Below are 23,858 nucleotides of genomic sequence, written 5' to 3'. Positions count from 1 at the left end.
AGCCTCTCACTTTTTAAAAACTAAAAGTACCCCCTCAAGCACCCTTGAGGGTGTACAGAGCATTTTTTCCACATTTGCCCCCCCCCCCATCTGTTTTAAATCCAGGAGAAGCCAGGGTGAGGACATGACACAGCTGTGGTTCTGCAAGGTCTTCTGGAAGCCAGTGTGGCCCTCCAGCCATTGGCATTTGCCCACTCCTGCTTTACACTAATCTTCCCAACCTGGAGCACCTAGATTTGTTGGACTACTGCTCCTAGCTGACAGAGTAAGAGGATGCTGAAATCCACTGCATCTGAAGAGGATCGAGTTGGGAAAGGTGGTTCTACAGCCACTTCTTATCTCTAGGTTGTTGACTGGAAAGCCACTCTTCTTCCTATAGGGTGCAGATGTGGTTTGACATATCACTTCTACTTGATGCTTCAGTTCTTTCCTCTGGCAGTAATGCTGTGTTTGCAGCATTCTCTTTTAGACTGGAGAAAACAGAGGATGAGAGTTTCCCTTCACCTATTGCACATCCATATTTGTATCATTTGGTGCCTCCGATGTTGGGGATATTTGATTATCTCTTTAGGAGTCAGAGAGGACGTGCATCCCAGTGTCCTCTTTATCGAAGGAAGTAAATATTAACTAAGGCTTTGTGAGGACTCTGTAGGATATATGCCACTAAGGATTAGTCAGGAGAACAGCATGTTACATTAAGATGAAAAATCATCTCATGGCTGCTAGGTGCTGATAAAGCCCAGTGATTTTTTTAAGCCTATGTTTTAGGCCATGTTGTATCAAAGAGCTTTAGTGGCTTAGTATGTCGTAGATGGCACAGGAGTTTATTTGCAGAGTGGAAGAGGTTTGCTTCAGCACTGATCTGTTTACCAAACTAACACAGCCATGCCTTCCCACTCAGTTTTGCATATCTCATATGCTATTGCATGCAATGATTGCTTGGCTTGATCTTGCAACACAAAATGAAAGAAAGACAGAGAACCTTGGGCTGTAGAAAGGCAATGGAAAGCAACAGACACTCTCAACAGTAATGGAAAGAGATGGGACACTGCTCAGTAGGGTCAGATGCCAGGATTTGAATAAGTGAACAGCAAACATCTATGTGCTTAGTACTATTATTAAGAGCAAAGCAACTGACTGAAGTCTGTGCTGGCAACATCCCAGCTATTCCTCCTGAACAGGAAAACAGAGCCCTGTACACTGTACATCCTGTTCTGGGTCCCTTAAAATACCCTTGTGCCTCAAGGCAGTGGAAGATGCCACTATTACTGAAGTAAGATTTGCTCACAACTCTAGGTGGCTTGTTTATGTAGATTGGGAATGGGACACTTGTCTTGTTCCTTAGGCAAGCAAGATCTAGTGCTAGATCTACTGAAGGAGTGGACAACAGGACTATGCAAGGTGAAGTGTCTTCCATCTCATTGGACAGGAAATAGGACTTGGCAAGCCACGGAGAGGAGAGGGTTCTCAGTTTAGAGATAAGAAAAAAATGGTGACAAAGAGACTGATGAGTTGCCGTTTTACTCAAAGAATTTTCCAATATTTTGTGTCCATTGAAATTTAGTCTTCAAAATTTGATCTCTCAAAGGTACAGGAGGTCTCCTGAAAGTTAAAGCTCCATTTGGCTTGTTCATTTGGCCAATTTGGTTTTGCTAAAATTACCCACATGCTCTCCTGTAGTCCATTCAGTTAATTATACCTGTCTTGCAGGATGACTGTTGTTGGCGATTCTTCCTGGCCCTGGTAATTCTGTATTCTGAAACAATGGTGGCTGCTGGCTCCCATGTTAGTGGGTTGGATAATTCATTCAGGCTTTTAATTTGAACTTTAATGGAGCTGTCCAAGGTGACAAAAACTGAAATTGTTGACAGCTCTTTTAAAGTCCTGGCTAAAGCCTATAGTGGATTCTCTATCCCAGTGACATGGGAGACAGCAGCACCCACTGCTCTGAAATTTACTACTGAAGGCTTACAAGTCGATCATTTTTTAAAGAAAAAAGTAAACTGCGGATGTTAAAATAATAACAACATATTGAAAATGTCCACAACTCTGTCTTCTGCCAGTGGCATTTTTACTTGCCAGGCCTGAGAGTAGTGGCCTCACTGTATCCAGGCATTTCCAACTGTAAAGAATTACTGCTTTACAGTGGTTAGTGCTTGGAAACAAGAGCCTCCCCATTCCTATCTCAAGAAGTGTTTGCATTAAAGTCTTTTCCTCCTGGAAGCATGTAATTGCCAGAAAGGCAATTTGTCCTCCTAACAACTTTCCATGGTTTTAGTTCTCTAGCACACCCAAGTGGTGGAAAGGAGAGTAATACAGGTTTATTTCCACATTTTTGCAAGGATGTGACTAACTCAGGTGTCTTTCTTTCAAACTACACAATTATAATTCTTTAATATCACTTTAACTGCTATGCCTTCATCCTATAGAACCCTGGGATTTGTAGTTTGTCTTGAATTCTAAACATCTCACAAAACGACAAATCCCAGGCAGGAACCATGGCATTTAAAGCAATTGTTGTTAATTACTCTCAAGCTGGCTTTAATTTATAGTGAGTTTATGAATGACAGTCCTCCAAGTCACCCTATTGTCAACAGTCCTGCTCAGCTGTGGTTTATTTTATTGAGACTATCCATCTTTAGTGTATTCTTCCTCTTTTCCTGCTGTCTTCTGCTTAGTCAAAATCCGAAATCCACAAAGCAGCAGTACCTTTATTGGGCCAGTCAAAAATGCACAAAACACATGATGCAAGCTTTCAACACTCCACTGGCTTTGTCATCATGCAAAGATGTTAACAAGCATACAGGAGAAGAAGAAAAAAGGGGTGATGTTAGAGTCACAGGCCTACATTTTGTCAAGATGTTGTTTTTGTTGTTGTTTTCAGGTATTGCTGTTCTATGAATTTTGGATGTTATTGTATTTTGCTGTATGGCCAGCACAACTCCCCCTGAATATGACTTCTGCGTTGCCAAGCATCATTGTCATTTCCAGTGAGTCATATCCTCTCATGTTATGTCTAAAATACAACAGTCTCAGTTTGGTCATTTTGCCTTGGGAGACTTTGGGCTTGATTGGCCCTAGGACCCATTTCTTGGCCATTTGGGCAGTCCATGGCTTCTGGAGAACTCTTTTAATCGCATTCTCTCTTCTCAAATTTCAAATGACTTGATCCTCTTCCTGCCAGCTTTCTTCTTTGCCAGCTTTCACAACCATACGTAAAAATCAGACATACAGTATTATTGCATGGATGATCCTGACTATGATATTCAATGATATAAACTTTGATTGGTATCAAACTGCTGTAATGTATCATGTATTGATTTGGTATCAAAATGGTATTGTGTGAAAGAGACCTAAGAAGAAGCCACACAAAATCACACTTTTTGGGAAGGCAGGAATGACCTTACCATTATTTTATTTACTTGTTTAAATACTTACATCCTATGCTATACCCATAGATCTCAGGATGGCATACAAAGCAGGTAGAATGGGGCCTCTGGAAACAACATGCCTCAGGAGAATCGTAGAGAAAAGGAAGCAGCTCTCAGTCTGCTTCCAGATGTAAGCTCATAGTGCTACACATTGAAGGATACTGTGACAGAGTAACCAGATGTTCCCCTTTCCCAGAATACAGCTTATGTTTTAACAATAACAACAACAACAACAATAATGGATCCTTCTAAAGTTCTTTTTTTCCTAGGAGCAGAAACAGAAAAGACTCACCTCTAGAGTTCAGGGAGCATTTGTTTCTCTAAGGCAAAAAGGACATGAAATGTGATGCCAGGCAGTGAGCTGCTTGAGGAAACAGAGCAAATGTTGAAAGGTTTCCCCCCCCCTTAATTTCAGCACAATGGACAAGTGAAAAGAATAATTTAAATGTTCAGTCAAGGGTTTGCTGCTAGTAAAGTGCAATTTTAAGCATTTGTCTTGCACAGAGTTTTATAAGCATATTGCAAGCCAACAAGGCATTTTAACAAAGATTAGTTGATCAGAAAAATACAGTTGAGTACATAATAAAATGCGGCGTATAAAATATAACTGTAAATAAGACGTATGGAATGAATTTATATTTATACTAGTGTTTTTGGCTTTTATTTTGTAATGTCCTACATTTTTCTTCAATGTTCTACCTTTTGTGGTGCTGCCTTGTCCTCTTTTGTGGTTATGACATTTGATCACCCTGCTGATTGTAATGATTTCTTCGTTCACTTCATGATTTTCATTAGGAAGGAAAAAAAGACAAAAGACGGGGAAACACCAGAGAGTTACAAGTGAAAACAACAAGGCCCCCCCCCCCCCCCGCAAAAAAAATCTGTGTTTGGGGCAGGGAATGGCATAGTCATATTCCATCTGGAAGCACCTGCGGTGTTGATTCAGCTGGTTAATGAAAAGCTTCCTCTTAGCTGAGCCTCTCATCTGATTGCAAAGCCATTGAGAGTTGGATGGATGAGAAATAGAATTGGAATCCTCAGCAATGTTTTCACTGACTTTCTAGCATTCCTTGAGGACAGCAGCTTCCACATTATTGCCCACTGAACTTGGGTTGTGTTCTTGAATGAGAGTTGATCAGAAATAGTGGACCAGCTTCTCTGCAAAGACAGCTTACTCACTGGTACGGGTCTTCCCCTACAATAGGCAGCCTCAGGGGAATGATAGGTGTCTTGTGAAGTGCTCTCTTTGTTTATGCAAGGAAACTATTGAAACCCTGCAGGTCCAGCTGGAAGCCTATTAGAGTTGGTAATGCAGTTAGCAAGTTCCTAGTGCTGTAGCATGCCCCTGCCCCACAATCCTTCGCAGCATGTTAGGGATCCATGGCAGCTAAACAAGAGTTCCTTGGCAAATGCTGAAAGCAGCTTTAATATAGTTTCCTGAAGACAAGATGCAGAAGGACACAAGGTTCCTGTAGGTGATTTTGGAAGTGCTTCTGGTCATGCTGCATTGAGTTGGAGCTGAGACATGTGTCACAGCAGTTGCCAAAGTTCCCTTTTCTCTACAACTTTTTAGGACTACATCTAGTGACTTTGCCTTTCATACATGTACTCAAACATGGTCCTTCTCTTCCCAAACTAAAGATTATCTTGAGGGAAGAGATCTTCCCTAGGATGTCAATGGGTGGGGAGGGAGAATTCTTCTTCCATTCCTGCTCTGGTCCACCCTTTCTCCACCCTTCTCTTCTCCCACACATACACTTCTCTCTGTACATTTAAAACCTTCAAATTTGGTGCTAATTTAAATTTATTTCCTGTCTTAGGCTGCATCTACACTTCAGAATTAATGCAGTTTGAAACCACTTTAACTGCCATGGCTCAACTGGAGTTGTAGTTTTGTGAGATAGTTAGGCTTCTCTGTCAGAGGCTCTGGTGCCACAACAAACTACAAATCCAAGAATCCATAAGATGGAGTCATGATAGTTAAAGCAGTGTCAAACTGCATTATTTTTTCACTGTGGTGGCAGCCTTCAATGAGCTGATGGAAGGGCATTGCTTGTTGTTACTATTGCTTTCAGTATTGTGGGGAGATATGTCGCTGAAGGATGGAGAACAGCTGACTGCTAATTCATAAAACAAGAGATGCTAGATTTCAAACCATGGTGTAAACAGGTCTCTGTGGACAGTCAATAACTAGGGGGAAGATGGGATCAAAGACAGCACTTTTTAAAGAACAAGTTGTCAGACTAATTGGTTCTGGTGGGATAAGAGGTCTGTCATATTAATTTATTTATTTTGCATTAATTTCAGGATTACATCCCACTGTGCTTTGGTGGCCACAAAAACTTGTTGATGTCAGATGGTTATATAACTCTGATTTTTTCCTTCTAAACTGTTTACAGATTATAAAACAAGACATGGGCAAGTCAAATAAGGAGATGATATATACACCAGATGACAAGTCTCTGGAACCTTAGCTAATCATTATGAAAATTAGAGAAATTTCATAGATGCATCATTTCTTATCTTTGCATATGAAAGAGGTCTAAATGCATAACCTAGAGTAAATCCATTGAATCACGAATATACATAGGTTTTGATTTAGCAAGTTCCTCTGAGTCAAAATTTCTACTCCAAGTGAGACTAGCAAAGCTTCACAATCTGCCAACATGCCTACCTATTTCATGTACAGGAGCTCAGTCCTCTGTTGCTTTTGGTCACCAAATGGTTGTCTTGTGACTAGACTCTGTGGGTACAGTCTGCCTTCCAGATCCATGGATTCTATAGCCATGGAATCAATCAACCACAATGTGAAAATATTCAATCCCTACCCCCAAAAGCAAACTTTGATTTTGCTGTTTAGACAAACTACAAAGTTGAATATAATGGGATTTAAGTACCCATGGATTTTGGTATCCAACGGGGAGGACCTGGAACCAAAGCAAGGGTCCACTGTATTATAAATCATGTTGAATTTATTTATCTCTATCAGATACCTCCAACAAAAACATCCTGTAGTTTTCAGGTTGACACGGAAGTCCAGCATTCTTAGAATAATGGAGCACTGGCAAACTGAGAAACATCTCATAGTCTTTGGATTTGCACTATGTTTTCTGTAGTTTTTAATCCACTAGTTATTGCCTTGTTCTTGATGGCTAGGGTAGGTTGGGTCTCTGGTTTCCCTCTTCCTTTCCTTTTAAAATAATTGAAAGTTGCTAGCTGATATGCTAAGCCATTTTGGTGTAGTGGTTTGAAGCATTGAACTACAACTCTGGAGATCAGGGTTCAAATCCTTGGTTATGAACACTTACTGGATGGTTTTTGGTGGGTTTTTTGATGTCCTTGGACAAATTGCACTCTCTCAACTTCAGAGGATGGCAATATCAAACCTCCTTTAAACAAATCTTGCAAAAAAAATAGAATCATAGAGTTTGAAAAGACTTCAAGGGCCATCCAGTCCGACCCCCTGCCATGCAGGAAATCTAAATAAAATATAATAAGTTTGCCTATTATGTTTTATTTAGTTGGGTCACTAAGAGTTGGAAAAAATTTGAAAGCACACACCAACAACTGATATTTCAGAGATGAATTAGACTCTCCCTTTTTTCTAAATTTAAACATACCCAGCTCTTTCAGTCTGTTCTTCTGAAAGTGCCTTTCAGACAGGAAAGGTAACATGTAGTGCAAGGCATCAAATGAAGTCTTTTAAGAACACAAGGGAAAAGAACATTTTGTTTTATTTTCAAAATTTGGAACAAAGAAAAAGATCTATAATATGACCTCCCTGGTTAGCAGGGCATCTCTTACTCCTCTGCTGTCTATCTGGATATTTGTTATTTCCCTGTGGATAATTCCATTTTATTCATACAAGTGGCACAATGAAGCTGCAAATAAGTACTTGACAAGATGTTGGTTTCAGTGGTAAGTTCTAAGCACAAACTGACACTCTGCTACTAAAATCAATAGACTTAAAAGTGATTAACTGTGGCTGTATCATTGTCCAATGTTGCCAACAATTCTCCTGTTCTACACAACTATTACAGCAAAGTCAGAACATTTTAATGGCACTAGAGATAGCTGGATAATATTTTGCTAGTATGTAAATGAATGTATATTTTTCTCTTCTGTAGTGAACACTAAGGAATAAAATAGTTCTGCAGTTCTATTGCTGTTCTAAGTGCTGTTCTACTGGGGAAAAGCTGTAGAGGGCTGTGCTACCTAGTGCCCACTTGTTCCTCTGAATGTTTCTGACGTGGTGATATCAAGAGGTAAAATGAATTTTTAGAGAAATAAACATAGTCTTGCAGTTTGTTTTTCTTACAAGTGGACAATGTACTTGAAGTGCATTGAGGACGAGGCAACTCAATGGTGAAACAGCACTTTTTTTTGTGGTATTTATAGGTACTTACAAACAAGGCTTTTATGGTGCAATTTTCTATCATCCTTTACTTAATTTTATGGCAAATCTAAACATCATTGTCTTCCACTTGTAATTCTTTTATGTTTTCCAAATGCTTCCATCTTTTTCCATCTCTGTCCCAAATTCCATTAAGGAGGGGAATGGTCCAGTTTACAAATTACTGGGTTTTGTGCAGAAAGATTCAAGGTGCTGATTTCATACCAAATGTTCTCCAGCATTCAGGATTAGCATTTTCTCCCAATAAGCAAAGTCAGCACATTGATGGATAAATTGAGATGATAGGTTATGGTTGGTTTGGGTGAAGTTGGGGATCTTGAAGTATGATGAATTTGAGACAATGTCCAGAATCTTGGTGGTGTCCTATATGTGTGTAAGTTTCCCTATGGAAGTGACTGGGCATTTTTGTCTTATGTGGAATGTCTGCATTCACTTCTGTTGAACCAAAGTGGCACACGAAATGCCATTACACATGCAGATGGCCATGCACATTGATGTGCACAGGGTGCACATTCAGTTGTGCATTCAGTAGCATATTTTGGTGAGTGTGCAATTGCACAGTGTTGCCACTCAGCTTAAAAGGTTCAGTGTAAAATAGGACACTGCCTTTTACCAGGTCAGAGTATATGTCCATGTCTAGCCTATTATTGCCTATAGTTCAAGGCAGAAATTGGAGTATGAGGCCCTTCGTGAGTTCAGACTGCATTTCCTACCCACTCCACCCACAATAGCCAAGGATGAAGGATGCTAAGAAATGTATTCAAACATTTATTGGGGGTGATATGGAGAGGCGGTGGCACATGATTCCCATCCATGCTCTCCAGGGTATTGAGGACAGAGATTTTTCTCATGATTTATAATCTGTTCCTATCAGGGGTGTATTTAAACTGGAGATTGAATTCCAGTTTTTCTCACAATGCAGAATCACTGTCCTTTGAAATGGGGTAGCTAGGCTGACCAAAGGCAGCTGGCACATCCATACTGATTGAAATATCCCAGATTTTGTACCTGTTGGTTGCATCTGAACTGCAAAAATAATCCAGTTTGACACCGCTTTAATCACTGTGGCTCAATGCTGTGGAATTCTGAGATCTGTTATTTGTTGTGGCATCTGACCTCTTTGATAGAGAAGACTAAATATCTTTTAAAAACCCTACAAATCCCAGAATTCCATAACATCGAGCCATGGCAGCTGAAGTGATGTCAACTTGGATAATTTCTGCAGTGCGGATGCAGCTGTTCTTTCCAATTTTCTACTGCATCAAAATTAATCAACCTGCGAATCTGGTAGAAAAAGTCTCTGATTGTACTGGGAGCTGGGAGAAACAAAACAGGTATGGATCTCCAAAATAACACAAGAAAGAACAGGGACAAATCCTGAGGCTTTCTGTGCACTGATAAGCAGTATAGAAATGTATTTGCTATTTCTGGTCTTTTAAAATCAGTCTTGGCCTATTCTTGCTGACCAAATGGTTCTCCTTGCTGAACAGTTGCCACTGAAGGCTTACTCATTATTCTTCTTTGGCTTTATTGACTTTGTCTTGCCGAAAGATGGCAGCCTTGCTTTTTCCCCCCCAGGACAGGACCAGTTGATTTGTGAGGTGCTGGTGGGAGTATGGCCCCGTGCTTGGAGAGAGAGTAATGTTTGTAAAGATACTGTAAAAATATTTTCAAGATAATTTCAAACTCCAACTGCTCAAGCAATCTTATGGAAAGATACATCATGTCTGATTTCCTTTCTAGCGATGACACTTTGGCATCGATTTAGAGTACGTATTTTCTTGTACTCATTTGGCAAAACTATGTCTCGTACCATTATTAATTGTTCTTTGTTGAAGTTTTTTCTTTGTATAGTTGATGCCATGTCAATATATTATATTGTTTCTCCCCTCCCCTCTCCATAACTAAAACTGAATTTAAATTTTAAAAAGAAAAAAATAGTACTCTCAAGAGACCCCTGGCTGGGTTGGTGTAATAGGAATGCAGCACGCTGCTGCCTGGGTAGATTAGACATCTTCAGAAATGGGAGCAGCACCTTGCTTTTCCATTAGCTACTGAATTCCTTATATAAGTGATGTGTGTGCAGCTATATGTCCTGATCAGAAGCAATGGGTAGCCATGGAAACACCATGTCATTAACCAACAGTATACACATACGCATTGCTTTGGAAGGGGAGGGGGAGACAGAACAGGTCTTTTGCCTTCATAACCCACATCTGGCTCCCCACAAGTTCCTACAATGTCACTGGGCAAGGAAGAGGCACCATCCAGCCTCTTTCTTCTCAGGAAATGGGCTTTTTTTGCTGCAATGATTTTCAAGCACTGCTTCCTGGCAGTCCATGTGCCATAGTAGCACTCCCCCTCCCACCAATCCTCCAGTATAGTAGTCCCTCCATATCTACAGATTCTTTATACACAAATTCAACTAGTTTGAAAATATTTTTTTTAAAAAAACATCCTTAACCAACCCTTGATTTTGCCATTTTATATGAGAGACACAATTTTACTACACCATTGTATTTAATGGGAATTGAGCATCCATGGATTTTGGTATCCACAGGGGATCCTGGAACCAAACGCCCATGGATACATCCACTGTACTATCTTGCTGTTGGGGTTTCCCATTTTTATTCATTTATAGCTGCTGGTGTCTCCCTTTTACCCAGTCTGTTTGTCTTTATGTAGTATAGACCCTTAGATCTTCTGGCTGATATGGTATCATTTCTGTACGGCTCTAGGCACTTTTGTTATGTTTACCCAATGTGTGTACACATGTCTACACACACACACCACTTAGCCATAGTCCAAGTGTTAAAGGATTAATCATATGCTTTTTGAGGAGCCGTGTTCTCTCCTTCCTACAATTGCAGTATGGGCCTCCTTGAAGGTAATGGCTGAACCAGCTTCCTATTAATGTGAGGAAAGCAGAAATGTGTGGAAGATAAGAAAGCTGCATCCATGCACACAGGCAGGAAACCCATTGCCTTCCAGATGTTTTGGACCACAAGCCCCATAATCTCTTATCATTGGCCATACCTGCCATTGCTGATTAAAGCTGTGCTCTAAAACATCTGGAAGGCATCAGAGAGCTTTCCTCCTCAGTAGAGAGCAGTCATGATTACTTCTCAGTTCTTGGTAATTGCTGCTTTCTAAGACTCCAAAATATATCTACAGACTGCAGTGAAATAAGAGAAAACAGCAGCAGAGCTCTGAAAAGGCAACATTAATGTGGGACTCCCTGGGGACATGTGGACCATTGCCAAATGTTCCCAGTGTTTGATCTGATTTTGTGGGAAACGCATCAGGTTACTTCAGTCCAAGTACAGTACAACATTCTCTCCCCATATAGGTCAATAGGACAGCCTTACTGCCTCGGGCAACTTGACATATGCTCTCTGAGATTTCTTCATACTCACACTATTTTCTCTGTTGTGTCGTGAATGGGGCTATGGGTGAATTTAACATTGCACATTTTAAAGTTCAATAATTTGTCTACTTAAAAATACAGAAAGTATTGTTGCCTGCTTCCTGTATCATGTGTGATGGTAACCCTGCCCTTCCTGAACTCCAAGTATTTTCAGATTGAGCCATTTAGTTATATTTCCTAATACTTCTTCTTCATCATCTTTATTCAGTGGTGCTAGCATCATATCCCTCCAGTTCGTCAATTCAGCATTCCACCTCAGCTTACAACCCTCCTCTCAAAAAGTCAGTCTGGGAATAGAAGCTGAATGGGTCTATAAGACCACTTCATTTTGTGTTGTGGCAAACTGAAGCACTGAATTCACCCTGCATGCATGGTCTTTCCACCCTACTCTGTCTGTTGCAAATGAATGTTGATGACTGTTCCAATGTAGCCTCTGAAAGGAAAGCTAGTGTGGTATAGTGGTTTGAGTGTAGGACTACAAGCCTAGTACCAGGGTTCAAATCCTTGTTCAACCAAGGAAACCCACTGGGCAAGTCACACTGAGGAAAGCAAAGGCAAACCTCCTCTGGACAATTCTTGCCAAGAAAACCCCATGATAGGTTCGCCTTAAGGTCCTCATAAGTTGGAAATGACTTGATGACACACAACAACAAAGCCTCTGAAAATGACATTGCTGTGCAACAATGAGCATGAGGCACATTTAACAAGTCGATTATCCTAAAATATGCCTTGATTCTGAAACAGTGGAGGAACAGAGAGAGATCTAACATTGTATTCAAAATTCTGCCTGCCCAGACTAACTGCATGGTGTTCAGTTTTTCCTTCTGCAGAGAAGATGTGTAGTGTGTGCACATGTGCATGTTTATGCAAACACACACATTTAGGTTGGTGGTTAGGTAGGTTAGCATAAATAAGAATAAGCTTTTGAATAACACTGCTGTTGTAATTGCAATAAAACAATTAAAAGTAATCTCCAAGAAATACATTCAAACCTCTAACTAAAAACTTTTGCAAGACTTCTAACGCAGGACTGGGAATTGTATAGTCCTTCAGATGTTACTTAACTACAATTCTCACCATTCATTTGTCCCCACTAGCTATGGTGCCTGATGATGATGAGAGTTGCAGTCCAACAACAACAACTGGAGGACCATACTATTCCCACTCCTGCCCTAAAAATTTATACAGATAAATTATACAGATGAGCTGATCTGAATGCAAGCAGGAAGATGATGCCATAGAGTGGGATTTACAATGGGAAATATTCCTGTTTGGAATATTCTATAACTTTGTTCTGTGATGGGAATGATCGCTTGCCTTATAACATGTTGTCTTCGTCCACTTAAGCCTTTAGCAAATGATGGCTGGGTTTAGCACCTGGATGTCCAACACATCACAGGCAGGGAAAGGATATGCCTGTAGCTTTGTATATCTTGGGTGCTCTACTCAGCTTACTATGAGCAGGTTCCTGGGCTGCAAGTGAGAGCTCACTTACATGCAAGAGGTTCCCACTCTTCTTCAGTTTTTATTTCCAATGACAGCTAATAAGAAGTAACAGCAGAAGAAGCAGAATGGGAAATGATGAAGGCTCCATCTGGCCCATGGGCCAGAGGGTTTCCATCTGTACTTCAATGCAAGCCACTCATAAAAGAAATCAGTTGAATTATAGTCATTAGTCATAGTGATGTGAATGTTCAGTATTGTCTTTTCCTCCTCTTCCTAAAGTCTTATTAACTTTTGCCCACTACAGATAAGAAACTTTTTATATGGAACTATAATTTGCTGTTGTATAAACATCTCCCATAATAATAAATTGTGTAGCATTTGCAGACTACAGTGAACACTGCCACATTGGGTGGAATACTAGACCAGCTGGGGTTTGTTCCATGTTTACTCTTCACCACCACCTCAGCCCTCCTTCTCCTTTAAGAAAGATGGTGCTGGTGCTGGTGATGATGGTGATGGTGATAACAACAACAGTCTCCACATCTAACATCTACTGCAGTGATTTGTGCAATGGATTTACCTTTTGTGTTGAAACACCTCACAACAATTGATTCAATGGGTCTACTCTTGCTGAGGTTAACAGGATTCTGGCATCTGTGTGTAAATGATATACTGTTGAGGTTCAACAAACTAAAAACTGGCAAGGATTGCCAATCATACAAAACTTCCATGATGATATATTATTTAACACATGAATCAGGACTCTGTACATGGATCAAGATCTTGGTTTAGAAGGTTAAGTGTAGTTCCCAAATGATAGAATAGCAAACAGGTGCATCATCAACCATCAAAAGCAAAATAGGAGGCAGGCTCCACTTGCTGATAGATGATTACTTCTTTAATTTCTTATTACTTTAAAGTAGAAGATAAAGAAGTGACTATCTATCAACACATGGAATCTGTCATTTTGCTTTGGTTAGAATACATGCTTATCAGTTCTCTCCTTTGCACTATCAAGGATCATCATGATAAGTGGGACTTTAGCAATATATATTCTTGCAAATGGATTTGTTGTTAGTTTACAATAGTATTTGATTCTTTTGGCTTTCTCCTCAATTTCTATGGTTTCTGCACATTCTTGTAACTTTCTATTTACCTGTTTGATTGTGCATTTGATAATATGTTGTACACTGACTGAACAAAAATTTGGCATGCAGATTATTTCAGATACAAATTACCTTCTAGGCCTGTAGCAGTTGGTACAGATTGAGTTCTCCTTATCTGGAATTCCAAAATACAAAATCATCATCATCATCATCATCATCATCATCATCATCATCATCATCCCATGGGTAGCCGAACTAGTGACTCCTTTGTTTTCTATGGTTCTATGTACACAAACTTTGCTTCATGCACAAAATTATTTTTTAAAATATTGTATAAAATTACCTTCAGGCTCTGTGTATAAGGTGTATATGAAACATAAATGAATTTTGTGTTTAGATTTGGGTCCCATCTCCAAGATATCTCATTATATGCATATATGCAAATACAGGTATTCCATAATCCAGAAATAGAGAGAGAGAGAGAGAGAGAATATATAATCTCCAAAATCCAATACAGTTCTGGTCCCAAGCATTTTGGATAAGGAAGACTTAACCTGTATAACAATACACTAGAACAGAAGGGTATAGCCTTCACATATCTGTGATCCACAAATGCATAATTGCCGGGGTAATGGGATCTCATTGTAGCATTTCATGGTATAGTGAAATTGCACCAGTATAGTTTGAAATTGTAATGCTGAAAATGGTCCATGAAAAAGATTAGAGATCAGATGATGAAAATAACTCTTAACCTATTGCATATTTAGCTAGTTAATCACAAATGTGGTTTTTGATTTAACAGAGAACTGCTGGGAAGTGATTCTCTGCTATGCATGTTAGGCAAATAAGAAACATGAAAAGAACAAATGGGTAACAGAATCCATGCCATTAAATTTGAAGTGTTTCACCAGAATCTGTTCAGATATTTTTCATTTCCACATCCTTCCTTGCTAATTTCTTCCTGAGCTGAACTCCTTCTAGTTAGAATGTTTCCCGAGCCTTTCTACTATATCTGCTTTCTTGAAGTGCAAAGGCATTGACTTGCACTGTTTAAACAGGAGTGGAAAATGCACACTGATAGCAATGGTGACTGACCTGGCTATGGATGTTAGTTGGGGAAAATCAACTATACTTTTTACTTTTATCATGTCATGTCCTTTGCCTTAGGCATACCCAAACTGAGACAAGGACTGAATTCATGATGTCCAAAAGTGCACTTTCACCACTGAAATCAGTAGGATGCTGAAACTGCCTTATCATTAAGAAAGATGAAGCAGCTGCTTCAAGGTGGCAGATTTTGGGGAAAACAGCAAATTGTTCTTTATGCAATTTGTTATTATTGTGTTTGTACTACTGGTGATTGAGAGATGTGATTGTGGGATTTTCTGCCTTATGTGCCAAAATAATTCAGATGGCTTTTGGGTACTATGCATCTTGAACTGATTGGGTGGGAAGCACATTTTGCTGCTTTATCTCAGGCAGCAGAACATTTTGGATTAGATTTGATGTGATGAACTATTGAGGATTAAGGACCCAGCCTCTGTGGCATTCTGAACTTTGGGGTCCTCAGTGCTGAAGTTGCTTCCAAACAACCGACATGAGAAGTAGAGTTATTTATGTTCTTTATAGGTACTGTATTTGTGCTTGCTGTATTACATGTTATACATTTTAAACTGTGACATCAGTGTTAGCAAATCATTTTCCTGTACAGGCTTGCTTTCCCCCCCTCCTATTTGTATATGTACTTTTATAAAGTGTTCTAGCTGTAAAATCTCCTTTCTGAAAGGGATTGTTGTAGACAATGGAAGTGCAAAACTGGTTTGGGGGGGGGGAAGATTTGTGAATGAACTGCATCCATTTGAAAAACATATTCTGTTTTTTTTCCAATAAAGTGGTGTGAATCAGAGTCATTTTTCTCCAAACTCATCTGAATGTTACTCTCAGAAAAGTGGTAAATTACAAAGTACTGGGAATAGTGTGAACCAATATATTTTATTACATTGTTTATACATGTGTGTGGGTAACTTTTGTAAGTCACCTTGAGTCTCACTATTGGGGTAAGATAGGTTATAAATGAATAAATAATACCTATAATAGTGACATGAACAGAACTTCACTTGGGTTCCCCAAAATACACACCCTTTCCCACTAGTGTGCCTTAATCATTTGGGAGCAACTAGTATGGAGGAACGAAGTTTAGCTGGAAACACTACAAACCTGTCAACGCAACTGCTGGGGTCCAACAACCAACTGTCAGCAACTCAAACGAGTCCTATAGCGGTATATAAATAAAACAAATTATTATTATTATTATTATTATTATTATTATTATTATTATTAAATCAGACCCTTGTAGCAGAGCTGGCAATTTCCAGAAGCTGAAGCGTGGCTCCAAAGTCCAATTGCGGATGACCGCAATGGATGTTTTCCAGAAACTGCAGCAATGTCAGAACCTCGGGGACACACAGCAAACCAATGCTGTAGCTTCTTCTGATAAGCCACCAGAGAAACAAAATCCCCAAAGTGCTCTTTATTCACAGTGCTATAATACAAAACCAGATCTCTAAAACTCCAAAACATACCAATCCAACTCCTACTTCAAACCCACAAGCTATCCCTTGCAACCCCTGGGTTTATATTGTCTCCAGACCATGTGGTCTCCCAAACCCAGTGAGTTCAGGTGTGTAACCATGTCATGTGTCCCCTGTGCAATCCAGACACATGGTTTCATCATCCATGGCTACATGCACCTAGACACTGAAGTGTCCTTGAGCCAATGAGCATCAGCTGTGCTAATCAACCTTGTCCTTCTGCTGAATGCTCATGGCCAAACACACACACATCAAGCATTTCCCTGTGTGCTGTGTTTTATCCCTTCAGATCCCTGACAAAACCATGCTCACTCTGTCATGTCAGAAAAGACTGAGATACATTACAGATTAACTGATACAGGTAATTGAGTTATGATGCATGATTTTCCTAGCTAACAGCCTGTTTTATTGCTTCCGTCATCCATCTTTATTACTTCCATCTCAAGCAAGTTCTTACTACAAGACACTTGTCAAATCATTTTTTGAAAAGCCACAGGATTTTTCCTTCTTCCCCCAGCCATACTTTGCCTTGGATCTTGTTGGGGAAGGAGCATGCAATTATTCCACTCTGGGCCTCGTTGCCACAGAATTAATTGCAATCAAGAAGCACATAATTACATCTGTGTTTATTTTTAATTATGCAACAAAAAATGTTGATAATCTTCTCAGTTTCGTGACAGAAGAATAATTTCATAACAGTGTGTAAGCAAGAGGGATGAGGAAAAGATTTTGTAGAGACTTGGCCTAACCACCCCCCATATTGGGGCTGCTCACAGATACATGATCTGTGGACTAGGTGGAAAAATCTCTCATCTTAGTGGCTTTGCTCAACATTGGAGAGCCCACAGCCTCATGGAAATGGTTGATCAAAGAGGTGGATCTCTAGTTGACCGGAAGAGGAATATTTTGATGGTGCAACAGATGTGGCAATTCATAACTGTCAAATGGATCAGTTGTACAAGTTTCCAAGATGAAAAGGCTTGGGAACATATGTTGAGTTGTTAACACAAGAATGGGAAATGTGGAGTAACTCCAATTGCCATGTGGAAAAGAAGACTAACCAAATCAAATCCTAAACTGAATATTCTATATTTAATTCTAAGATGTCTACAATTCTATACTTGGAGGTTGTAATCCAGAAAACCACTGGGTATCATTACAATTAGTCCTCAGTATCCATAGATTTTTTATCCATGGATTCAAGCATTCACAGCTTGAAAATATTCAAAAAATATAAAAATGCCAAAAAGCAAACCTTGATTTTACCATTTTACAATGCCATTGTGTATAACGGGACTTGAACATCCACAGATTTTGGTTTCTGTGGTGGTGGTGATGGTGGTGGGGTCTTGAAACCAAACCCAAGCGGATACCAAGGGCCCACTGCTAGATTTTAAATAAGAATTTAATATCTCGGATAGTTTACTCTTAGGTTTCTTTGTTTGTTTGTTTTAAAAAGTCATTTAGAAATTAACTTAAGAATTTTGAAATGTGAAAAGCTTAACCCACAACCTATTTTTAAAACTTGCGTGAACTATCCAAATTGCTTTTGGACTTTGAGGCAATTTAAATAACAACTTGGAGATCCTGCAGGTACATCTGCTAAGAACAAAATCTTCAGGGGAAAAAATTTGCATCTCTTCAAATTGCATCTATCATTTATAACACAGATTGGAATCCCTACTTATATCCAAAGGCAGAGCACTTTTTTTTTAACACATAAATTTAAACATATAAAATATATAGCATAAGAATACAAAAAAGTCATACATCAAAAGTATACCTACCAACTACAAACTACCACAATATCAAAAAACAAAACAAATGAGAAATAAGTGACTTCCAGCTTACAAGGTATTGGGGCCAGAGCATTTATGGGGGTGCTTATGAGCCTACAGGAAATCCTTAGAGATTCCACATGAACAAGCAACATGAAGACCATGGTTTAGAAATTTCTACATGAAAAGCATCCACTTGAAATCTGCTGGAAAAGAACATTGTGTGTGTGTGTGTGTGTTCCACAAGTGTAGTATAGTGCTCCGATGATTTGTAGTGGAGAATAAAGATGGAGAGGTTTTATATTGCCATAAAATAAATTAGACCATGTTAAATTATGAAAGTACAGATCATAAAGTTCTTTCTCAGTGGCCATGATCATAAAACCTACTGAAATTAATAAAATGGTTAAAAGGGGAAATACACACTGGCTGCAATTGTGCTCGTCCCAAGCACTTGAATGTAGCTTTGAGTAGGATGTCAAACCACTCTAAGGCCTGTTACAGACTGCCAAAATAAAGCTGCTTTGGGTCTCTTTGGAGGTATGCTATTTAAATGATACATGCATCCTAAGAATCCGGAAGCTGCACCAAAGCTGCCCTCCAGTGCTTAGGAATGGAGTGTGGCTTTGGCATGACCTCCGGACTCTTAGGACCCATGCATCATTTAAACAGCATACCTCCAAAGAGACCCGAAGCAGCTTTATTTTGGCAGTCTGTAACAGGCCTAAGGTCACTTGTCTGAGTAGGAGAATTCACTCAGATGTAGAACTGAATTAAAATAGCTGAAATAGCATTATTGATTATTTGGGAGGATCAAGTGATCCAGACTATGTAGTATGCATTTGAAATTTACAGTGTGTGTGTATTTTGCCCTTGACACGTGGCCTTTAATTTTTTTGAAAGTCTTTGTTATAGTAACCTACCTACCATTGTCTTTTCTCCACAGTGTCTCAGGTGCAATACAGTTTCATGGCATGGTAGAGAGAAGAAAAGGCAACCATCAATAGGGCTGCTGTTTTATGAGGTGGCCATCATCCTCCCCTCCGCCCCATGATGTCCAGGAATGATTCTGTACCTAGTGCCATCTTGGGGGGGGGGGGAGGGCAACAAGGCTATTGACAGACAGAGAAGCCGTGATGCTGTCACCTTGGTCTAATCTGCACTGCTGAAATAATGCCAGTTGACACTGCTTTAACTGCCATGGCTCAATGTTATGGAATTGTGTGATTTGTAATTTTGTGAGATATCTAGCCTTCTCTGCCAGAGAGCTCTGGTGCCACAGCAAGCTATAACTCCCAGGATTGCATACGATGGAGCCATGGCACTTAAAGCAGTGTCCAACTGCATTAATTCTGCAGTTCAGATTAGACCTTTTGACACCTGATAAGCAAAAGTAACAACCAATTTTGCCCCTTCCAAGCAAACTAGACAAATAAGTTGGTGTCCCAATGTTGATGCTGGTAACTGCAGAGTCTGAGAAGACATTTGGGTGCATCTTTTCTTTTAAGGAGGCTTATTCCCACATATCTTTGCATAGGTTAGCAGTGCAAAGCTCCTATATATCAAGAACCGGCAAGAGTCTGCATGCCCCCTCCCTTGTTAGTTGCAGCAACAATGGCGTTAAAAATAGCATACCCCATTTTCACACTAAAACAAGTATATAGTATATAGAATGTGCTCCCTGTTTTAAAAGAGAATATTGTTTGCAGGAATCTCACATAAATGGGCTTCATCGCCTAGTGGCAGGGGTCACAATGGGTTTTCTAAGGGCCATCTGTGTCCCACAGGCTGCATTTTGCCTACCCCTATGGCAAATCCTTATGAGGGAGCAAGTTGTAATGAGGCTGCATCCACACTGCAGAAATAATCCAGTTTGATAGGGCTTTAACTGTCATGGCTCCATGTTATAGAATTCTGGGAACTGTAGTTTTGTGAGACATTTAGCCTTCCCTGTCAGAGAGCTATGGTGCCACAATAAACTACAAACCCCAGAATTCCATAGCATTGAACCATGGCAGTTAAGGTGGTGTCAAACTGGATTATTTCTGCAGTGCAGATGGAGCCACAGTGCAGATGTACTTCTGAGGGTGCATGTAGAAACAAGGCAGTTTGACACAATTGTAACCTTCATGGCTCCATCCTACAGAATCCTGGGATCTGTAATTTTGTGAGGCACCAACACTCTTTGTCATAGAAGGTTAAAGACCTTGTAAAACTACAAATTCCTGCATTCCATAGGCTGCAGCTACAGCACTTAAAAGTGATGCCAAACTGCATTATGTCTGAGTGAGTATACCAAAGTAAGAATCATCCATGCCATAGTATTTCCAGTCTCCAAGTATATTTGTGAAAGCTATGCAATGAAGGCAAGGGGCAGGAAGAGGAGCAACTCATTTCAAACGTGGTACTGGAAGACAGTTCTGCAAATACCATGGGCTGCCCAAAATGCACAAATAAATGCATCCAAGGGCTAATCTATCCTGAATTCTTCCTAAAAGGCAGAATGACTACACTGAGGCTATTGTACTTTGGACATGTCATGAGATAACATATCAATAATGCTGGGGGAAATGGAAGGTGGTAGGAAAAGAAGACGACTACATTACAGGTATATATATTCAATCCAGACAGCCATGGTCCTATGTGTGCAAGACCCCACCAAGGCTGTTAATAACAGGATCTTGGAGATTTCTCAATACTGTAGACTTGATTGCAATGAACGACAACAACCTGTGACAGCACCAAAAAGAAAGAAGAAAATGGAAGAGAATTCCAGGTGCAATGAGGACACACATTCACAGCCCCAGAAAACCCCATTAGAGTCACCATAAGTCAGAAATGACTCGAAACCACACAACAACAACAACAACAACAACGACAGAAAAACATTATCTCTGATCCTCTTGTATATACGTGGTTTGCTTCCAAGTAAATGAATCTTCGATTGCGCTGCCAATATGACTTTATGCTTTCACTCTGGAGGAATGCTATGGATTACTGAAACTATTCTGCACTGAATGGTTTGGAAAGTAGATCCCAAACCCCAATCTTTAGAGGCTCTGCTCTAAGTGAACTAAATCCAAACTGTTTTCTAACAGTCTAACCAGCACATTTGTAACCTAATACAAGAGGTTTATTCCAGGAAACCTCATGGATGTGAATGAGAGCTGACAGAGCCAAGCACTTTGTTCCTTGAATCAATACATTTTAAGCCCTCATAATGCTGGGACTGCTGTGAGAAGTACACTGATAAATGCTAGTTAAAATAATTTGTCTTTGGAAAAAGCTGGATGGCTTTCAGCCTATTAATATATCCCATTATTTGAGGAGGGAGGGTAGCAGCGAGCTTCATTAAGGATAATGGATGTTTGCCTTTTAGAAACTACAAGAGCAGACCGAGAGATGCTTTTGGCTCCTATAATGTGAGTGTTAATAATCTAACATCTGGGGGTTAGTTGCAAAGTGGTTGCCTTAACAATATAAACCTGTGGGAAGCCTTCCTCTGAAGAGTGGTGGACACTGACCTTTTGCTCATACCCAGAAATGTCAAGATTCAACAAAGAAAGTGGGATGCCTTCACATCTGCAACCCTGTCTGGGTTTGATTTGAGAATGCTGTATGTTGCATTTTACTGTTCCTTAAACCAATGTAAGGCAGTCAGTTTAAAGCAGCACAAACTGTTTCATACGCATGTTTTAAATCCCTCCCTCTCAGCATTGCCCTTAAAATGTCAACCTTTCATAAATGTTCCTTTCTATTCAGTACTTTGGACTTTAATAGTGAAACGTTTATCTATTCAGTCGCATTGTTTGAATAAACCAAACTTCTTGGTGGAAAATCAGTATTAAATTCTCTACCAAACTGGGGATTGAGAGGTTGGAGGAAGATAAATTATGTTTTTCTCTCAATTTCTTAAACAATTTTGGGAGGACAGTTGATGCTTTATCTTTTACAGATTGAAACATTGTGATCATATCTCCACCTCCTGGATCAACCAAGTAATACAAGGTTTCCAGAAAGAAGACAACGGCGGTTCGCAATCACATATATGTTCATTTCATGAAATTTATTGTCCTCCAGGATATAGCCGAACAAATAAATTTATGGAAAAATAGAACTGCTATTAGCCATGATCGTTTGGAGGCAATAAACCTTTGGAGACAATAAACACTGGCCTGATACAGACTGCCAAAATAAAGCTGCTTCGGGTCTCTTTGGAGGTATGCTATTTAAATGATGCATGGGTCCTAAGAGTCCGGAGGTCGCACCAAAGCCACACTCCATTCCTAAGCACTGGAGTGCGGCTTTGGTGCAGCTTCTGGATTCTTAGGATGCATGCATCATTTAAACAGCATACCTCCAAAGAGACCCGAAGCAGCTTTATTTTGGCAGTCTGTAACAGGCCACTGAGTACCAGTTTACTGGAGAGAGCCAGTGGAGAGAAGTGGTTTGAATCTGCCTGGCCATGGAAATCTACTGGGTGACTTTGGGAGATCACACTCTCTCAGCCTCAGAGAAAGGTAAAGGCAAATGCCCTCTGAACAAATCTTGCCAAGAAAACCCAGTGTTTCATTTTAGGGCCAAGTCAGAAAAGGCACACAACAAAAACGACAAGCCAGTTGTTAGGATTGAGGTGTGGAAAAATAATAGAATTGTAGATTTGGAAAGGACCACAAAAAACCATCCAAACCACCTATTTATGCATGATCGTTAAGGGTGAGGACCTAGGTGCTACTCTAGGTCCTATATAGTACTTATGCGTTACTCAGACAGAGATTCCATCGGATTTTGAGCACTAGCACCTTTTTCTTAAAACTGATTCCTTGACATTTATGAAACCAATTCCTTGATTGCACAGGCCTACATCCACTTGGTAGACCCAGTTAGAGTAGACCAATTGAATAACTTGATGAGTGATTTGTTATGTGCCTCTGGGTCAACCCTGACTTGTGATGACCCTATCACGGGGGCATCTTAAGGGGGTGCTGGGGTGCAGACCACACCAGGTGACACCCTAATGGGGGGTGACACCACTACTCCCCAAATATTTGCCTTTTAGCAGAAGTACGCTGTGGTGTTCGCCTGCATCTCTAAAATGCTGGAGCTCAGAAGAATTGATGGTGTGAGTGGGATGAGGCTCAGTGGGAAGAGAAAGGTCAGGTCTTAGGGACTTTTTTTAAATAACAATTTTACAAACATCACATCTTACCAATTTATTTAAAAACATCACATCTTACCAAATTTTCACTTTAACCACATGAAACTATGTACTTGTAAATACATTTAGGCTGTGCGTAAGATATTGTATTTAAAGGAATACAGTCCTTATCCATGCACTCTTTATCCATGGATTCAACCATCCATGGCTTAAAAATATTTTTTTAAAAATATATAAATCCCAAGTAGCAAATCTCTATTTTGCCATTTTATATAAGGGACACCATTTCACTACGCCATTGTATATCATGAGACTTGAGCATCCACAGATTTTAGTATCCACAGGGAGTCCTAGAACCAAACCGCATTGGGTACCAAGGGCCCACTGTAAACTTTGGTAGTTGTTTATGTCACAACCATTGCCATTAGATTCAATGATACATGGGAAGGATAATTTATGGGCAATATCTGTACAAAAAACATTACTAAGGATTCTGTTTGGTGTAGT

General features: G+C 39.9%; 1 protein-coding gene across 1 annotated transcript in view; it reads left to right on the top strand.

The window, feature by feature from the left end:
• The window catches only part of SSTR2 (somatostatin receptor 2), a 46,555-nt gene extending 26,488 nt beyond the window's left edge, over positions 1–20,067 (top strand). The window contains exon 3 of the transcript XR_006102234.1: positions 19,140–20,067. The gene's annotated coding sequence lies outside the window, so the exon portion shown is untranslated. The remainder of the gene's footprint in view (positions 1–19,139) is intronic.
• The last annotated feature ends 3,791 nt before the right edge of the window (positions 20,068–23,858 follow it).

This window comes from Sceloporus undulatus, chromosome 2 (genome assembly GCF_019175285.1).
Source record: "Sceloporus undulatus isolate JIND9_A2432 ecotype Alabama chromosome 2, SceUnd_v1.1, whole genome shotgun sequence".
NCBI lineage: Eukaryota > Metazoa > Chordata > Lepidosauria > Squamata > Phrynosomatidae > Sceloporus > Sceloporus undulatus.
This window is presented reverse-complemented; position numbering and strand designations above follow the sequence as displayed.